Here is a 16,296-nt window from a genome sequence, read left to right on the forward strand (position 1 = left end):
AAATACAACCTATGCTTGTGTGCCTTGTGCTCTTTGGGAGTAAATTCATATTTCAATACTGGCCACATGTGTTTCCTTGCCCCTTGCCAACTTGACCTTACAGTAGTTCCAATGAGCTATTAAACTTGGGTAGCAGGGGAACAAAGGGTATGTGCTTCATGCATGTGTCAGAGTTATTTTTATATATATATATATATATATATATATATATCAGTAATGAATTATAATTCAGGTTTCCTTTCAGAAGCTGACTCAAAACTTTGAAGAACAATCTTTATTCTCTGTAAAGCATTATAAATAAAACAATTGTGTATTTGTTTGCACTCTGGAAAAGTTCTTCCACATAGAGGACAATACTCTAGTCTTTATGGTCCATAGCCGCCTTCTGTTTTGGTCCATATGTGAGCAAGCTCAATGCTGTCACAAATCATCCAGCTCTGGCTTTGCGCTGATCTTGGCTGTATCCAATCTCTTCTATTGCTAGAAAACTTCAACAAATAATAAAAAAACAAGTGCCTGATTTAGAGGTGGACGCAAATGTCGCTGCCACCGCTGCGCCTTTCTATGCAGTGGTAGTACAAAAATATGCGAAAGCTGCATTAGTATCTTGTGCAAAAATTGTCCACTGCCCCATAATAGTGCCCAAGTTTTTTTTTTAACCATAGCAGTGCCTTGGTTAATGTTATGCCCCATAGTTGTGCACTAGCTTATTTTATGAACTACTGTAGTTCCCTAGTTTACCTGATGTCACATTGTAGGTCTGCCAGTACACATTATGCCACACAGTATACCAATTCACATTATGACATACACTGTCCCCAGTTCATATTATGCCACATTACAGTGCCCCCCCTTTCATATTATGCCACACTATAATGCTGCCCCCAGATGATATTATGTAACATTATAATGCCCTCCTGCTCATTTAATACCACATTACAATGAGCAGGTCCCGGTGCATGCATACTAGATATATGGCAGGCCCCAAGACAAAAGTTTGTATAGGGCCTCTATGTACCACCCTATAGTGAGAAATGTTTATAACACATGTAACTTACAGGGAAGGTGGCTCCTCTCAGCTCTGGGCTCCATAGCAGCTGCACACCCTACACCTACAGAAGCTATGCCCTTGCATAGCATACAACTATGAATGATCAGGGCTGTATCCTGGGGTGTGCTAGCGGTGTCATTGGACAGAGCACAATATGAAGCTTTTGCTGTCCCACGGCTCTTGCTTCTAACTATCAGGGTGTCTGGAATGGCTCCCTGCAGCCGGTATCGCTGCACAGCAGTGGCGTGCGGTGAGGTCAGAGGCTGGTGAGGCACTACAGCCATAATGTCCGCCAAATCCTGCCGATGACCCCTACCGCCGCCGAGCCAATGCCTGCTACTGCCTCTGAGCCGATGCCCGCTGCCACCGCCAATGGCTTACAAACTCGCCCATCATCAACTGACCCAGCCCTCCGCCACTAATTTGCATCTCAATCCGATGCCGCCAATGCCCGCTGCCTGCCTGCTCATCATACTTGTGATATATTGTACATTTTTATAGAAAAAAATTAAAATTAGTGTTTGGGAAGGGAGTGGGAGGAGGACATGAATGCAATTTTGTTGTCCAGGGCTTCCATTAACTTAATGGAGAAGGGTCTGAATGGGTTAAAAAATGTAAAAAAAAATGTGTGAGGTCCCCCTTCCTAAGTATAATCAGCCTCGGGCTCTTTGAGCCGGTCCTGGTTGTTTAAATACTGGGAAAAAATTGGACAGGGGTTCCCCGTATTTAGACAACCAGCACCGGGCTCTTAGACCGGTCCTAGTTCCAAAAATACGGGGGACAAAAGATGTAGGGGTCCCCCGTATTTTTAAAACCAGCACCGGGCTCCACTAGCCAGGGACATAATGCCACAGCCGGGGGACACATTTATGTAGGTCCCTGCGGCCGTGGCATTACCCCCCAACTAGTCACCACTGGCTGGGGTTCCCTGGAGGAGTGGGGACCCCTTAAATCAAGAGGTCCCCCCCTCCAGGCACCCAAGGGCCAGGGGTGAAGCCCGAGGCTGTCCCCAGCACCCCTGGGCGGTGGGTGCCGGGCTGATAGCCATAAGTGTGAATAAAAAAGAATATTGTTTTTTGTTGTGGAACTACAAGGCCCAGCAAGCCTCCTCCGCTTGCTGGTGCTTGGAGAACCTCAAATACCAGCATGCGGGGAAATAACGGGCCCGCTGGTACCTGTAGTTCTACAACAATAAAATACCCAAATAAAAACACAACACACACACCGTGAAAGTAAAAATTTATTAAAACACACTTACACACTCACACATACTTACCTACATCCCACGCCGATCACGTCCACTTGTCCATGTAGAATCCAATAGGTGGTTCCTGTAAAAATGAGAGAGAGATTACTTACCTACATCCCACGCCGGTCACGTCCACTTGTCCAGTAGAATCCAATAGGGCCGGTACCTGTAAAAATGAAAATTATACTTACAAACAAAGTAATCCACAGGAGGAGAGAGAGAAATTAATGAATATTATACACTCGCTGACGCGGGAGGACGTTAGCATAGACAGGGGAGAGTGCTGCTGCTAGCTGGGATGATGGAGCAGGCTCCCCCAATAGTTGTGAGCCTAGTAGCTGTACCTCTAGTAGCTTTGCCCCCTGTAGCAGTGCCCCCAGTAGCAGTGGCACGAGTAGTTGTGACCCCTGTAGTTGTGCCCCCAGTCGCTGTGCCCCCTGTAGCTTTGCCCCTTGTGGCTGTGCCCCCAGTAGTTGTGACCCCTGTAGCTGTGCCCGTTGTAGCTGTGTCCCTTTTAGCAGTGCCCTGAGTAGTTGTGCCCCCAGTCGCTGTGACCCCTGTAGCTTTGCCCCCAGTCGCTGTGCCCCCAGTAGTTGTGACCCCAGTCGCTGTGCCCCTTGTAGCTTTGCACCCAATAGCTGTGCCCCCTAGCTGTGCCCCGAGTAGTTGTGCCCCCAGTCGCTGTGCCCCCAGTCGCTGTGCCCCCTGTAGCTTTGCCCCCAGTAGCTGTGACCCCAGTCGCTGTGCACCCTGTAGCTTTGCCCCCAGTAGCTGTGCCCCCAGTAGCTGTGACCCCTGTAATTGTGCCCCCAGTTGCTGTGCCCCTTGTAGTTGTGCCCCCCCAGTTGCTGTGCCCCTTATAGTTGTGCCCCCCAGTTGCTGTGCCCCTTGTAGTTGTGACCCACAGTTGCTGTGCCCCTTGTAGTTGTGCCCCCCAGTTGCTGTGCCCCTTGTAGTTGTGCCCCTTTTGCTGTGCCCCTGTTGCTGTGCCCCTTATAGTTGTGCCCCTGTTGCTGTGCCCCTTGTAGTTGTGCCCCTTGTAGTTGTGCCCCTTTTGCTGTGCCCCTTGTAGTTGTGCCCCTTGTAGTTGTGCCCCTTTTGCTGTGCCCCTTATAGTTGTGCCCCTGTTGCTGTGCCCCTTGTAGTTGTGCCCCTTTGCTGTGCCCCTTATAGTTGTGCCCCTTGTAGTTGTGCCTCTTTTGCTGTGCCCCTTATAGTTGTGCCCCTGTTGCTGTGCCCCTTTTGCTGTGCCCCTTATAGTTGTGCCCCTTGTAGTTGTGCCCCTTTTGCTGTGCCCCTTATAGTAGTGCCCCTGTTGCTGTGCCCCTTGTAGTTGTGCCCCTTTTGCTGTGCCCCTTATAGTTGTGCCCCTTATAGTTGTGCCCCTTTTGCTGTGCCCCTTCTAGTTGTGCCCCTTTTGCTGTGCCCCTTATAGTTGTGCCCCTTTTGCTGTGCCCCTTATAGTTGTGCCCCTTTTGCTGTGCCCCTTATAGTTGTGCCCCTTATAGTTGTGCCCCTTTTGCTGTGCCCCTTATAGTTGTGCCTCTTTTGCTGTGCCCCTTATAGTTGTGCCCCTTTTGCTGTGCCCCTGTTGCTCTGCCCCTTATAGTTGTGCCCCTGTTGCTGTGCCCCTTGTTGTTGTGCCCCCCCAGTTGCTGAACCCCTGTTGCTCTGCCCCCACACACACATAAAAAAAATTAAAAAAACACACACACATACTTACCGCTCCAGCAGCGCAGCTCCATTAGCGCTGTCCTCCGTCTCCGTCCGCCGGCTCGTCTCTGCTGTACTATGGGAGAGACGTCATGACTCATGATGTCTCTCCCATAGTAGCGCCGCTCAGCGGCGCTGGCTGCAGCGGGCGCCCACACAGCCCATGGCGCCCGCTGCAGCCGGGAAAGGGGCTCGCTAGTGATTGGACAGCGGATCCAGCACTGGATCCGCTGGGCCAATCATCTGGGGCACTGACAGGGGCGTGCATTCATCGGGGCTGAATGCACGCCCCTGTCATTGCGGCACCAGTATAGGTGCCGCTTCCCCATTCATTTTCAATGGGCTTTCACAGCCCATTGCTGCGCCCCGCCCCCTGCCCGCCGCCCGCTGCCCGGACTTTTAGTGTTAGCAGCGGATGGCACCTCTCCCGCTGCCTCCCACCCTCACAAGCAGCCACAGGGGGGGGGGAATTATTAAATAATGAAAAAAGATATTTATAACAGACTGTGTTATAAATATCTTCTTTTTATTATTTTAATCATTATGACAGGGGAGGCCCTGCCTCCCCTGACTGCACGTCCCTGCTGCACAGTGCTGCCGGAGTGTCCCTTAGATGCTCCAGGCACACATCACAGTGAGGATGTTCCAAGCAGTGCTGCACTTCCCGAGGCTGGCACCCCGCTGCACGATATCATGATGTCATGCGCTCAGGGGGGCGGCACGGGGCATGCTGCCTCCCTGTTACACCACTGCCCATAACCAGTTAAACTTTTCCACACAAACTGTTCACAAAACCAATTATTAGGTGAATGGGCCAAGAAGCTATATTGCACCATATGTGGGAAGCCTTAATCTGAGTCGCATAATAGCAACAATTTTATGTGACATTTTGATTATGCTTTAAGTATTTTGTTATTATATTGTTTATTTTGAAGACAATGCCTGAGGTGGCAATAGCAGATGATAATAGTTACATATGCTTTTGCAGTCCTTGGTAAATAGGCTACAGCATGCTTTGTCTGGGTAAGGTTTTGCTAATGAGAATTAGTAAATAATTTCAATGGCAAGGGCTATCTCAGGCTAAAGAAGAGGTGACCCTTTCATATATACTGTAGGACCAAACTACCTAACTCATTTAGAGGGACTTATTCATTAATGTACTTTTGTAGTCAAAACTCTGAAAATGTTTTTTTTTTTTAAACTCTATGGGCTATTTAATATTAGGATCAATGTTAAGATCAGTGATATATGAAGTAATGTGACAGCCAAAGGCAGGGAATCTCTAATAATGGCACACCACTCTGATTGGTTTAGTGCGGCTTGCTTGGAATCATTAATATGGAAGTGCAATGGTTGTAGGTCTTGTGCAATCTGCTTTGGCCATGTTTCCTTTGGCGTATCACATGCTATTTTCCATCCACTCGAATTGTGTTATTTAACCACTGGTATGGTATATTTTAGGCTCCATTCTGCAGACATGTCCGAACCACTTCAAAACTCCTTCAGTGGTGACTTTATTTTTACTATGTTACTCCTCCCAGGGTGGGTTTTTAAATTAATTAACTGCGTGTTGCCAGGGGTTTCACATGCTAGGTATCATACTCATTGCCAGGGGTTTCACATGCTGGGTATCATACTCATTGCCAGGGGTTTCATGATCTGGGATCCATGATGTTTGCCAAGAGGAATGCTTCTTGCCAAGGGGAATGCTCGTTGCCAAGGGGAATGCTCTTTGCCAAGGGGGTGTTTATTTACAGGTGGTCACCACCACTGAAATCCTCTCCCCCTCCTCCCTTGTACTCCGCTCGGGGAGGGGCGGGGGAGTTTTGCGTAATGACACCGAATGACCCGACGCAACCACATCATTCCGCAAAACTCCGTCCCCCCACCCGAGCGGAGTACAAGGGAGGATGAGCAGTGGCATGCCCTGAAGATCTTCCAGGAAAGCCAGTCTCCCCAGTGAAGCTGACCCCAGAGATTTTCTGTCCATGCCACTTAAGAGGTTAAATACTGTCTTGTAATGTAGGATCCAATTGTGGGTTGGTCTTGGCGTCATTTTCAAATGTTTTCATTTCTCCAGCGGTCTGTTAGTTTTACTTATATGTTTCGTATGCATCTCATTGGGAAATGTTCCACTCTTGTTAGGTCATTTTTAAGGATTGTCCATGACTCTGAACCATAAATAAAGTATATTGTTCTAACCGATGCATTGAATACCTTAATGTTTATTGCAATGGAAATGTCCTGTTGGTTCCAGAGGCCTTTTTTCAGAGGTATAAAGGCAGCTGTGGCACAACCTATATGACTTTTGATGCAGCTTGTATCATCTATCTGTTGACCATTGATAGTTGAACCCAGGTATTTAAAGGTAAACACTTGTTCAATGATGTTTCAATCTAGGTTTAGCTGCACTTGCATAGTTTTTTTTTCACATTTACTTGTAAGCCAAGCTTTGCTGCATTTGTGCGAAGCTTATTAGGATGTTTTGGGCACTCTGCATGTTTTCGGCTAGGAAGACGGTATCATCAACTTAGACTAGATCTGTCAGGTCTATATGTTTGCCAGTAATGGGGCCCATTTCATTTAGAAAAGTTTTCCTGAGAATCCGTTCCATAGCTATGTTTAAGAGCATGGGTGATACTATGCAATCTTGCTTGACGGCAGCTGAGATTGTGAACATTTGGGACAATTGGCCGGCATATCTAACATTGTTTGATCCATTGTTGTAAAGTCCTTGAACACCTGGGTGTTATGTGGGATGTTCTACACCTTGAGGCACACCAAACAGATTCTCGGTCCACACTGTCAAAGGTACATTTAAACTCAACAATACAGAATGCCGGCAAGCTTACCCTACCAGCTGTAACGACAATTAAGTCTCAAATCTAAGTCTATGATATATGCAGCAGCAGTCCTTCTGGATAAGCAGTCCACATAGTTTTCTAAAGGGCAGCATGGATGACATAGTGGTTAGCATTACAGCCTCACAACACTGTGGTTCTGTGTTCAATTCCCAGTCATGGCTCATTAGTGTGAAGTTTGCATGTTCTCCTCATGTTTGTATAGATAGGTCTTTTCACACACTTCAAAAGCATACCAGAAGGTTGACTTTTGTAAAAAAAAAAAAAAATATATATATATATATATAGATATCTGTATATAGTCCAAACATAGGCACTCTCCAGACTTTAGCAAGCTTTTTAAGGTATTTTTAATCCAATATGCACAACATAGAGATGCAAGGCGTATTTAGTTGCATGGCAGTGAAATAGCAGCAACGTTTCGGTCCCTCCAGGCCTTTATCAAGCTTTCCATATTAATATGCCCATAAAAAATCCATATCAGCAGAGTTAGTTACAGCGGAAGTATCATACCCTATTGCTGGTTGCCTTTTAAGTGCTCAAAATGCTGCCAAAACACGCTGAATCCCGGCGTGCGTTCCAATCACCAAGTGGAACGCATCCAGGCCTAATTCCGGTTCTTTGTACTTTGCGGCTGGGGATATATGCACATGTGATATGTGGGAGTGGTGTTCGTGCGGTGTGTAAAAAATGTGTATATGTACGTCCAGCCTCAGCGTGCGTGTCACGCCGGGTGCTGAACTGCAGAATCACGTGACCGGAACCGGAATTAGGCTTGGATGCGTTCCACTTGGTGATTGGAACGCACGCCGGGATTCAGCATGTTTTGGCGGCATTTTGAGCACTTAAAAGGCAACCAGCAATGGGGTATGAGACTTCCGCTGTAACTAACTCTGCTGATGTGGATTTTTTATGGGCATATTAATATGGAAAGCTTGATAAAGGCCTGGAGGGACCGAAACGTCGCTGCTATTTCACTGCCATGCAACTAAATACACCTTGCATCTCTATGTTGTGAGTATTGGATTAAAAATACCTTAAAAAGCTTGCTAAAGTTTGGAGAGTGCCTATGTTTGGACTATATTCATCGGAAATTCTCTCTGAGTAAGTGGCTTTTCTGTGTAGTGCACCCCGCTGATGCTGTCTAGAAGATGAGAGTGCTGGACTTTTTCTACTAGATATCTGTATAGATATATTACCGCAGTTTTTGTGTGTCCATGTGATAGGGAACTTAGATTGTAAGCTCCACTGGAGCAGAATCTGATGTGAATTATTGAAATATTCTCTGTAAAGCAATATAAATAAATAAGGGTACTGAGAACATGACCTATTAACAAGCCAAGAAAAGCTTAGCTAACAAAACAGATATAGCCTAGCCTATTATATACTACATTTCTTCACAAGCATGTCGCTGGAGAGGGATCTTTGGATCCCTCCCCTGCAGTCTATGCTTTCACATGCACGACTAGATAGGCTACAGTAGATACTCATGTGCAGTAGAGTCTGGCAGTAAAGTGATAGCATCCTGTTCTTTGGCAGGATGGGACCTTTTGTCATGGCAAGAATTTTGATAAATTGGCATAAAAAATATGTAAAGTCTACAGAGAGCTTTCATGAAACAAAGTGAAATAGGCCTTTTAAAAATGGTGTTCTTTAAAATTCCTAGGGAGAATACAGTATTACTAGGAAGAATATTCCTAAGGAGAATATTACCTTAACATTATCAGGGTAATGCTTAGTTTAATAAATGTATCTTTTAATTTTCACAGATGTGTGTGTGTGTGTGTGTGTGTGTGTGTGTGTGTGTGTATATAGATAGATAGATAGATAGATAGATAGATAGATAGATAGATAGATAGATAGATAGATTGTGTGTGTGTGTGTGTTTGTGTTGTGTGTCTGTGTGTGTGTTCTTATGTCTGTGTACGCGTGTGTGTGTATATATATATATATATATGTATATATATATATATATATATATATATATTCAAATACATCATTAGATCACAGAATCTGAAAATAGTTATGATTGGTTATGTATCTATCATTACTGAGAGTGTTAACAAAGTGGTAATGACAAAAGTTTATCGTTGCTTTCAGACTTTTTGTGTTATCTCCTATCAGTATGCCAAATTAGCATTAAGGGGGGTACACACTGAGCGATAATCTAAGCAATCTGACTAGATTGCTTAGATTTTCAGCAACATCGCTCCGTGTGTAGCCCTAACAGCGATAGCGATGCGCAGCCCCGCGCATCGCTATCGCTGCTGCTAGATTGGCCTGCATGCAGGCAAATCTAGCGGGTCGCTCACTTCACCCACTGGGTGAAGTGAGCGGCCCCCCCGTCTCCCCCCGCACGCTCAGCACAGATCGCGCTGTGCTGAGCGCCGGGAGAGATGTGTGCTGAGCGGTTCGCTCAGCACACATCTCTCCAGCATCGGGCCGTGAGTACTGGCCTTTACACTCCGTGCACCCTTAAATAAGCAAACAGTGATGAAAAGTCAGTAAACTGTCTTCACATCCACAAGATGAGTTCATCAATGACAAATATTGCTCCTGCTCCAAAAGAACAAAAACAACACAAAACATAAATAAATCGAATTTTAAAGATGTCTGTTTCTCAGAACCACTTTTATTTTTTGTTAAAATCTATTTTTATTTATAAGATCAATACCTTATTATTTTCTTTACTTCCTGTTATTTGGGAAATTATGTGTTTACTAATAGTCTGTAGCAATCCCCTGAGCACAAGTATGTAATATATGTAATATATGTAATAATATGTATGCTGTGCTTTGGCAGGACAAAATCAATGCAAACACGTTACTGTATACTGTATGCATAATTTCAATTATAGTAGTGACTTCCACTGCACCCTTATTTTAATTACCTAAGTAGAGGGGTAGCTCTTATTATGTGTTAAAAGTAGTCAATCTACGCACTTTACGTTGTTTGATTACGTAACATTATCGATAATTACGTTGCTGCCTAAAGATGAAAACATAATTTGCAATACTGTCTGAAGCTCTCTTATCCAGACCCAGATGCCAATATCTACACATTTTGTTGGCCACATAACCCTACATGTAGGGCTGCCTGTATGTTTATTCATTATTACTACACACAAACACACTCAGATGTTCAGTTCCAAAAGAAAAAGAAAATACCACGAATGATCTCCAGTTTCCTTTAATAAACATTTTATATAATAGCTGTAAAACTGCAAATCTTGTTAATCCCATGTTTCCTATGTGACTGGTCCCGTTCCAAAAATCTGGAGCCACACATAGCCCAGAATGAGAGATGTCAGGCAAGGATTGTGCTAAGTGTTCTAAAGGGAATTCAGAGGTGGCTGGGAAGCACATGGTCTCATTCTACCAATAGGAACAAATCAGGCTAACTGCGGCTGTCAACAAGGGGAATTAAGTGTAATTATAAAACATCAGCCAGTGTGCTAGCAAATTAACCCCAGGAATTATATACTGAAAATAGTGTAAACAGGGCAACATGCATATGCACAACGCTTGTAAATCCCATCCTAATGTGTAATAGTCATAAAAGCTACACTGTTATAACACCAGTTAGTCTGATGTCATGGAAGATAAAATACTTGTCTGACGGCTTCTAGGAACTTAGTAGTAGTATTCTCCGGTGCTGCCTGTGACATTACTATGCCTTACCTACAATAAAAGGAAAGGCTGGTGATATTTAAATACAAAACTGCGACCCCACTCTCTTTTGTTTGCTTAATGTACCTATTAAACAGGCCTATCATTCCACAATTACACCATCTAATTAGAGGGAATGGCATTTCTTGGTGTGTTAGCATAATATACTGTGAAAAGTCAAAACAACTTAAAATACTGTACACATTATTTTACAATTACAAGACATGTTTCCCTTGTCTAAAAAGTGACAAGAATAATGGGAACTGTAGCTAACCTGTCACATTTGCTGTGGAACTACAGATGCCATAATGCCATTACCTTCTGTCAGTGCTTCGCGCGCGCACACACACACACACACACACACACACACACACACACACACACACACACACACACACTACCTATCTGTTTAATAAAATGATGTTTTGTTTGTTTGCTTTTGTCATCAGTGCAATGGTCACATAATTGATTAATCCGATACACAAAAATATGTTTACGCTAAGTCTTATCTGAAGAAGATTCAGTTTCGATGGAAACGTTGATAAGGGAAATGATGCAGAGATTTATGACAGATTTACTGGTAACTTCAAAGTCTTCATAGAACATCATCTCTTGTACATTATTTATTCCACATATCTAAACTACAGTGAAATCCATATGATATATAAGGCAATATGCGATTAGTCTGTACCATAGCTCCATACGTTGACGTCAGAGCAAAAGGTATAGTATGCATGACAGGTAGCTTTCTGTAGGACATCTATTCACTCATAAAATAAAGTGAAATATAACCCCTCACAAATCAAACCCTAGATTTTGCTTTAAATTCATTAATAATGTTTGCTTACCTCTATACACATATATAATCTCTATTCATAATGACCCTACACACTTCAAAGACAAAAAGTAAACACAGTTGTAATGACTGTTCCGTGCAGGGATCCCTCTGATGATTAAAGGTTTGCAGTGATTGTAATACCAGTTTATACTGTAATATTAGTAATCATTTTTGCTCTATGCTGTAGAGTGTTCCTTAAGTAAAGAAAGCAATAAAGGCTTATGTAAAGTTTAAAAAATATGAATTAAAACAGAAATATGTAATAAATGTTTAGTTATTACCTGTTAGAACATAACAGAACCACAGCAATGAAAAAGCCAATACTTATTTATTTATTTGTTTATTTATTTAACAAACATTTACTATATTCATGCATTCATTTGTGTGAGAGAAATTTTCACCGTTGATTTCCAGGGAATTTATCCGACTGTCATTTTAGGGTTCGGTAAGAATTGATCCCACCCCCCTACCCTCCCTAGCGGCTGTATTGGAAAATGTTGCAATTAGAAGTTGAACCTTATGGATAAAATCTTTAATTCAACCTTATGACTAGCTAAATAATTCTGTATTTTATTCACCCAAATGCATGCAGACGTTCAGAGGTGCAGCATCAAATATTTTAGGAATACATGAATGAGGGCCTCACTCAGGTACCAACATCAATAAAGCCCAAATCTTTTAAGGATTGCTTTCTGGAATACGTATCCCATTAATGTAACAGAATGTTAACGCTATTCCAGTTTAAAACGAGTAAATGTGAGAGACAACATTCATTCAGATCAAGAAATGTTGTTGCAGAGGGTACAACATGATGGGGGCTGTTTTGCTTTAAAAGAGGTAATTGAATCCTTAAGGGGTGAACACGTTTATTAAGTTAAAAAAAATCAATTTTAATCAGGTATTCCTTTTCTAATGGAGCATTTCCATTTGTAAATTGTATCATTTCAATCTATTTCACCATTGTTCCCAGCTGTAATCTGGGGGCTCAACATAAGCATAAAAGTGTAGTTACGGTTATAATCTATCTATCTATCTATCTATCTATCTATCTATCTTTCTTCTATCTAGCTATCTATCAATCAATCAATCTATCTATCTATCTATCTATCTATCTATCTATCTATCTATCTATCTATCTATCTATCTATCTATCTTCTACTGCATGTTTAAAATATAATGTAGACTGGCTTTGACTCTTTTTTCCTCCAACTACTGTATTCCTGGAGTTTTATATTTATATCGACCAGCGTTCTGCACTTTAGCGATGTTATGATAGGTTCTTTTTCCCCCACATACTATAAACATGCTATAAAGCTTCAATGTATAAAAGAGACATCATTTCGTTATTTCGATTTATCAGTGATACATTTCAGTAGCTACCCTCAAAGCTATTTAATATAGCCAATCTCAGTAGTAGAAATGAAGACACAATAACACCTAGAGATCTCTGATAGGAAGAATTCGCCATATAGTATGTATAAGGAGCACGAGAATATTAGGGATTGATATAACTGATAATGTGATTATGACTACAGGTTATTGATAATATATAAGGTAAATTGCATGGTCTACAGTACTTTCCTGTGCAGTGGTTTCTCATTTAAAATGTACAATTTTATTCCGTTTTTCCTCTGCAGAGCCCTTTCACACATGGATTCACTGCTAGCTGTACTAGGTAAGAAGACCCCTTGTAATATCACAATGTGTTTGTGCTATAAATGGTGCAAAGTAGCCATTTTCCTTTGCCTCTCTTGCTTCTGTCTTCATCTGACCGTTGAAGGGTTAAGGAGCGATGGCAGATTTTATTGCTCGCCGATTTTCCAGTTGGGAGGGCAGACAAGGGGCCATAAACGCTGGTAGGTGTTCTGGCCGGTCAGCTCTAATCACAGGAAGCAGGGTTGTGTCTTTACACTGTAAATTGTACTGATTTGCCATCGAGCTGTTACACAATTCCCAGAGGTGTCTCAAAAACTAGAATGAAAAACAAGGGATCTCGTTTTAGAAGATCCTTCCATGTGTTAAAACAAGGCTGGTGTTTCTGCAAACAGTGAGGACTGAGCATAAAGTGTGAGCTAGGTATCTAAGCCATGAAATACTAACTTCCCATCTGCTTTAAAATCAGTTCTCAGTACTGTGCATAAAACAATACAACATTAGGTAATGCAATATATACAGAAAGAGATTCTTCTGTGGATCAGAAGAACGGTTTAGGAGCCTTGTATGTTCTGCAGTAATACCATATATAAATAAAATGAAGAAGATACAATTTATTTATTTTAAAATGTTGATCTGTTGTTTTGATATCCTTATGAATGGAGATCAAACTAACTAAGCTAAAATAGTATAATATAGTAAGTAGAGAGGCGAGAAGAGGACGAACATAAAGAAGTAGGATAAATATGGTGGAGGGAAACATAATGGAAAATAGATCAGACAGGGTGCAGAAAAGGCATAGACGTTCAGTAAAAGCAAGAAAAGGTGAGAATGAGACAAAGGCTGGAAAACAAACAGTGCAGAAGGTGTGAAAGGACTGCATTGTGGTGCATGAGAGTTCTCTGTCTCCCACATCTGCCTCTTTCACCTTCTTTCATCGCAAAATGAACCATTTCTTTTAAGTCCTGTCTGTCTTCAGCTGCCTAATAATGCAACCCAGTTGTGTGTGCGTTGTATAGTGCGGCACCTTTATCCTGACACTGGCCTGATTGTGATCTGGGACTAGGTAAATATATGACCTAGGCAATCCAGATAACCAACCAATATACATATCTTCTGTGCCCCTTCTTTACCTATCCAGAACAAACGATCCATTCACAAAATACACATTATACCAGAAAATGGGTCTTCTCATTTTAAGGGCAGTATAAAGTCACCACTGGCTTAAATAGCTATGTATTCCCAGGATCACATCTAGGGCAGCATTGCCTCTTTGTTTTGCATTTTATGTCAGCATAAAACATCTGTCTGCTAGTAACTTGTAACCTACATATACCGTACGTGACACTTACATATGCTTTACATATGCTGCACACTTGTCAATGCTAAATCCACCTTTCTATCCAGATAGGGCTCCATTCTAGGTCAGGCTGTTTTGGCAATTACACTATAGTGTGTGTATATATTTTTTTCTGACTGAAAGCTAATTTCAGCCCTCTAGCAGAAGAAAATAAAACCTGACAACTTATAAATCAGGAATAGGTGCCTATCACTCAATCTTTGCATAAATTATCAACCTGAGCCCATAACCAGGCGATGTGTCGTTAGCATTGAGGCCCCACTAACGGGTTTATTGATAGCTGTGTAGCACAATAACACCGAGCATAACTGCCACTTAAGGGAGCGCACCCCCCTTCATTGCAGGTCTAATTTAGATGGGAAGTACAATGACCTTCTAGATGCGATATCGTTCACCTTTTTCTACAGTATGCCATCATGCCAACTTTCTTCTATACATATTGCAGTATAGAGAACCCAGTGTAGTTTATACTGTATCTCTCTAACTGTAGTATGTTACTTTTCTACCTTTTACATTTTAGGCGTTATATTAGCTTTAAAAATCCGTAATATATCTTACAGAAGCCTGAAGACATTGGTAAAATAGGAACATCTATTGGTGTATCATCTTCTATGGCAGTGGTTCTCAAACTCGGTCCTCAGGACCCCACACAGTGCATGTTTTGGAGGTAACCCAGTAAGTGCACAGGTGTATTAATTACTTACTGACACATTGTAAAAGGACCGCAGGTGGAGCTAATTATGTTACTTGTGATTCTGTGAGGAGACCTGCAAAACATGCACCGTGTGGGGTCCTGAGGACCGAGTTTGAGAACCCGTGTTCTATGGCTACAAATTAACCTAAACATGGCAAAACTTTTATTCATCTCCCAGGTGCTTGTATTTCTTACTAGGCAGACTATAATCTACTTCCCAATAGAACTCTTTTCATCTCCTCCGATCTCTTTTGATGTTTTAGGGGTTTCTTTTTTGCACAGCAATATATCTCTGTCCACTTTCCAGGACAATTTTCTGTCTCTCATTAGCATTTTAAGATCTAGGTTGTTCATATCTTAAGTATTTATATTTGTGATTGGTCTATTTCAATGAAATCACATATGTAGCCACTAGGATATAATAAGATAACAGCTCCTCTTGTTGTTTTGAATGATAAATCAGCGCTACGCTTGTGTGAGGGTTGTCCCTAATTTCTTCCGAGTTCTGGCAAAGCTAATTTTATCTGAATTTAATTTAAACCATAGGGGAATACTCTTTACAGTTACAAAAATGTCCATTATAACATATACTCCATTGATCTTAAATTATGGCCCCAACTTTTTTAAACTTACAGAAACTTTTAAGAGATGAATTCTGGGGCTGGAGAGCCTGCACTGGAAACCTTCTTATTTGGAACAGTTTCTTCAGACCTTGTTGGCGTGTTTCTAGGTCGATCTAGGATATAATAAAACGATTATTACCAGCCATACCCTTCATATGCCGACTTGGACAAATCATTTATACTACTGCTTTGCTGGGCAGGCTGAGCCTTGGGAAGTTCAGCAAATCCCCTTACGAGACAAGACAGGATCTTCAATGAGTTAGTAATGACGATTATTTAAGCCTGTGCTATATTTTTTCAGCAGGCTGCTCGCAACCCAACAGTGGATGTGAACAGAGGAGGGAGCAGATGTGAATTATGGCACTTATTGAAAATAGCATCCCCTTGGTAAATATTGAAAATCACCTTACAGGATTTCTACTATACTTTGTATATAGACTGTGGAACAGACTTCAAAGATTTTAAAGGGCAAAAGGTAGAGGCAACAGGCTGGGAGAGAGATTTGCAAAAAAAGTGAAAACATCGAATCTCGTCCTCCTACCTCTCAGCAAGATCAGTGCCCTTCAGCTACTGATAAAAACAGTGT

General features: G+C 42.2%; 1 long non-coding RNA gene across 2 annotated transcripts in view; it reads left to right on the forward strand.

The window, feature by feature from the left end:
- LOC135007991 (uncharacterized) overlaps positions 1 to 16,296 on the forward strand; it is a 108,814-nt gene that overhangs the window by 87,084 nt on the left and 5,434 nt on the right. For both annotated transcript variants that reach the window (XR_010207814.1, XR_010207820.1), the window contains 2 exons: positions 13,018 to 13,055; positions 16,012 to 16,097. This is a non-coding gene — a long non-coding RNA (uncharacterized LOC135007991). The remainder of the gene's footprint in view (positions 1 to 13,017; positions 13,056 to 16,011; positions 16,098 to 16,296) is intronic.

The sequence above is a fragment of the Pseudophryne corroboree genome, chromosome 2, assembly GCF_028390025.1.
Source record: "Pseudophryne corroboree isolate aPseCor3 chromosome 2, aPseCor3.hap2, whole genome shotgun sequence".
In the NCBI taxonomy this organism is placed as follows: domain Eukaryota; kingdom Metazoa; phylum Chordata; class Amphibia; order Anura; family Myobatrachidae; genus Pseudophryne; species Pseudophryne corroboree.